Genomic DNA, 4,656 nt, shown 5'->3' on the forward strand with positions numbered 1-4,656 from the left:
AGTTGGGTCCGAGGTGGGTGCCGAGGCTGCCGTGACCAGGGACGGGGGGGCGGGTTCAGGCGATATTCGCCCATCCACATCTTCGGGCAAGGGGGCCCTTGCCATGGACGGACGGCCCTCAGACCGATATGGACTGCTTCCCGGCGACGAAGGGGAAGACCCACGCGTCGTGGGGGCCACGGCTGTCGTGGTGGAATCTGGCTCTGTCCGGGTGGCTGCTGCTCTGGGCTCCAAAGGCGTGCTCCCTCCCGCCTTGCGCGCTCGCTTTCCCATGCCGTGGACGTATATGCTGCCCTTTCACGATGTTAACACCAGTGCATGGCTCCATCAAAGATGCGGCATGGACATGTCCATGTGCATGGAGGCTCGTCTTGTCTCCGTCACTCCACCGCCAGCGGGTGCAAAGTGGGCCATAAAGCTGTTGCAAGCCCTGCTTGTCGCGAGTGGGACCGTGTGTTTGTCAAAGCCTTCATCGCGACACACTTGCGACAACGAGAGGTATACAAGAGATGTGTGTAAGGTGTGAAGGAATAAAAAGTGTGATATTTTTCATTTGGGGAAGGTCAAGCCCCACAGGGTCTCCTTTCAAGCCTTTGAAAAGTCAGTAAGGCAGGTATAATTGTGTACCACGTACAACATTCTTGGTAAAAAATATCACAACCAGGGAGAATTTAAAGACACGAGGGTACAATGAAGGTCCGGCCAACTTGCCGTTTCGCATTCCTTCACTCACATCGCCCGTCGCTTACGTGCCAAGGCGAGGAAAAGTGACGCAGAGCGTGGACTCGAGCATTTTTAGCATGTCCGCCGGTATCAAGGTCACTCGGAGGGCCGTGACGTTGGCGGCGCCCGTGACCGAACACCGCACATTAAGAGGGCCACCGTCGCTCAAGCCAAGACATTCCATGGCCTTCGTACATGCTTGAGCACGCTGATGGGTAGGGGGACCCTTGGTGGCGTGTGTGCCATGTGGAAAAAGGCTTTCAAGCGTTGTCCCTACCGTTGCTCAGAGAAGATCAGTCACTCTCCGTATCTTTCTGGCTGTGCGTCGCCCCGCCCGCTCGATGCTTTGATCAGGCACATGCTTTTCTTTTCTTTTGTAAGTGAACCTAAAGCAGCGGTGTGTATGACGATAAGCGCATGGATAGATAGCTGTGTGTGGTGGCGGACATGCCTTTTTTCCTGTGAGAACGAACCATATGTACAGTGTTCTCCCGTTCCGGCCCAGGGCCACTCGCTCTATCTTTTGGGTACGACAACACGCAAGCAACGTACACAAGTAAAAATGAACCATGATCAGGCCCCAACCTGTTGAATCATGCAGCATCAGCATAGTCAATGGGATACTCTGTTGTAGCTTTGGTCTTCTCAGTACTGAAATCGTCGAGATCTTCGATTGGCCGCTGCGAGCCGAACGGAGGATCGTCTTGACGCTGACCACTGGGCACCATGTTGCCAGAAATAAAAATGTGCCCACGCTTTTACAACATCTTGATTGAAGCATTGGTGTACGATGTGTTATGATGCACGCATTTCTCACGTTTTCCCTGGTTTCATCGTTCCTGCACATGGTTACAGTCACACTCCCATAATCCTTCAGATGGCTCGCCTTTTTGTCACCGTTGCCGCCCTGGTGGCCGCCTGTGCCACGGTAAACGCTTTCCAAGTGCCGCGCATGTCCTTGGACAAGTACAGGAGCGAGCTTGCTGAGACCGCCAAGAAGATTGCTTCCCCCGGTACGTTGGATAGAGGGGATGAATTAGGAAGGATAAAGCCGGGGGCAAGAAGAGGAACGCCTGTGTAACGGGAGGAAGTTGAAAGATCCAAACCCCACCATCGATATTCGAACGACCATGACTGAACGTATTTAATTAATCTAGTGAATATATGGCTCAGAAGTAAGTGCCATCGTGTTGGATGGTTGGGAAGCATGACAGACGGCGAGGCCGAGACTGATCACCGCCCTTTTACTTATCACCATTCATGAGAACCTTTCTCTTCCTTCTCAATGTATGTACACAGGCAAGGGTATCCTGGCCGTGGACGAGTCCACCAAGACCATTGGCAAGCGCCTGCAGTCCATCGGGGTTGAGAACACAGAGGCCAACCGTCAGGCTTACCGAGGCCTGCTCTTCACCACCCCCAAGCTCGGCGACTTTATCTCTGGGGCCATCCTGTACGAGGAGACTCTCTTCCAGGTCGGTACCCAGACGCTCTCTTTGGTTCGGGGGGACCATGAGGAGGTTGTCGTCACGCCCACAGGCTGGCAACTGTCCCGGACCATGCAGGCGTGAGACCCGTTGCAGTCGCTTCGCCTCCGCCTCTTTTTCCCACCCCCCGAAGGCCTTCCCCGGCAGCCTCCATCTAATTCCTCTCTGCCCGCCCCTTTCCCAACAGAACAACGTGGACGGCACCCCCTTCGTCAAGAACCTGGCCTCCGTGGGCGTGATCCCAGGCATCAAGGTGGATATGGGCCTCTCCCCCCTCCCCGGCGGGCACCCCGTCGAGACCTGGTGCACAGGCCTGGACGGCCTGGTGGAGCGCGCCCAGAAATACTACGCCCAAGGCGCCCGTTTCGCCAAGTGGCGCGCGGTGTTGCAGATCACGTCGGACGGGGCTCCCTCGGAGCTTTCCATCCAGGAGAACGCCTGGGGCCTGGCTCGGTACGCCCGGGCCGTGCAGGAGGGTGGCCTGGTGCCCATCGTGGAGCCTGAGATTTTGATGGACGGCGACCACAACATCGACACCACGGCCCGCGTCCAGGAGCGTGTGCTTGCCGCGGTCTACAAGGCCTTGTCGGACAACGGGGTCTTCCTGGAGGGCTCCCTCTTGAAGCCCTCCATGACCCTCCCGGGCGCGGACTGCGGCGAGTCTGTTACCCCCGAGAAGATCGCTGAGTACACCGTCCGCACCCTGGAACGCCACGTCCCTTCCTCCGTCCCCGGTGTCATGTTCCTCTCGGGCGGGATGTCCGAGGAGGAGGCTTCCATCAACCTGAACGCCCTCAACAAGCGCGAGCGCAAGGGCCCCTGGTCCCTCTCCTTCTCCTACGGACGCGCCCTCCAACAATCCTGCCTCAAGGCGTGGATGGGCAAGGCCGAGAACGTCCCCGCGGCACGCACAGCCCTCATGGCCCGCGCGCAGGCCAACAGCGAGGCCAACTTGGGCAAGTACGTGGCGGGCTCCCAGCCGTCCGCGGACGAGACCCTCTTCGTGAAGGGATACAAGTACTAAGCAAGGAGAGATAGATAGAGGAAAAGAGCAGGGGGAAGCGTGGGTGGGGATGGGCAGGTGGGGAGCGGAAGGAAGGGACCGGCGGGAGGGGAGGGCTGGACAGCGTGGCGTCTTATGGTTCCGTGGAGAGGAGAAGCCTCCAGCTGATTACATGGGGCAGACGATGGATGTGGAGGGAGGGGGGGAGGTCGGGTGGGCCACGGGCCTTATGGAGTGGAAGGCAGGCTTGCGACGGAGAAATGGGGAGAGAGAGGGGATGCCGTGACCCTCCACTGCCCACGGTCGGGGAAGCGAGTCAGAGAACATCTAGGGCGGGGTAGCACTAGTGTGGGAGAATGGCTCGTGACATTTCCAGAAGCTTCCTGGGGCCCGCTTTAGAGTGAGTGGATGTCATCTTGAGAGGGTGGAGTCCAGAGCCTCGATCGCACGTCGAACCGGATTGTCTAGCCCCTCTCTGTGCGACCAGAACGGAGACGAGGAAAAAGTGCCCGTAACAATTGGACTCTGGCGAGATGTCGGTCGGGGCGTGCAGGGGCTATGGCGTCGGTCGTGCGTATGTGTGGTTATGAATGTGATCTATGTGAGTGAGGTACCGTGGGCAGGGGAGGCGAGAGGAAGAGGGGCCAACCGGCGTGGAAGGCCCGGGATGTGTTTGGAGGCTGCGGTCGTCGAGAAGGAACTATCGTCCACTTCCCTTTAAGAGGAGATACTGCCTTGTTTCGTTGCTTTCCTCCCACCTTCACGACGAATTCAACGCTCTGTAGCCGCGTGCTCTACGTTACTCTGTGGGGGGGGGGGTTCAAAGGCGCCTTGGGAACGAGGCCCCCGGCCGTGCTTCCCCCGCCCAAAGACTCTTACGCCATGACGGTTGAGGTAAGCCTTGCACAGGAGGATTGCCATGCAGACGGACCGCAGCCGTCCTTCCTGTGGGACTGCCCGGCTTCCAAACAGATCGCGTGCATCGGAAAAAAAAGAGCCAAGAGGCCAAACCGGCCCCCAAACCCTCCGCCCCCCCCTTTCCACCCAACAACGTGCATAGAACACGTTTCATCACGAGTATGTTCATAGTTTCTTTGACGGTGGCATGCCCTCGCCCGGCGGCCTCTTCAGGCACCCCACGGACCCAACGTTGCCCTCCCGGTCCTCGTGCCCACCATCACCTCCACGGCCAATCCCGTCGTGAACGGCCCCCCTGCACCCCGCATGCCCCCACGTCGAACCCACCGACCTGGACCTTGGCTCCTTCTCCCCTTCTCCCTCCCTCCCCAGGCCCCCCCTGGCGTCTCGACGAAGGCCAGCCTCCCCGTGCCTCCCCCTCCTCCGTCTTCCCCTCCCCGGTGCAAAAATTTCCCCAGTTGCGCCCACCAGGCTGCTTTCTTACCACAGGAAGGCGGCCGCTGCTCCTCCTTCCCTCCATCCCTC

The sequence above is a fragment of the Nannochloropsis gaditana genome (assembly GCF_000240725.1).
Source record: "Nannochloropsis gaditana CCMP526 unplaced genomic scaffold scaffold636, whole genome shotgun sequence".
Lineage (NCBI taxonomy): Eukaryota > Eustigmatophyceae > Eustigmatales > Monodopsidaceae > Microchloropsis > Microchloropsis gaditana.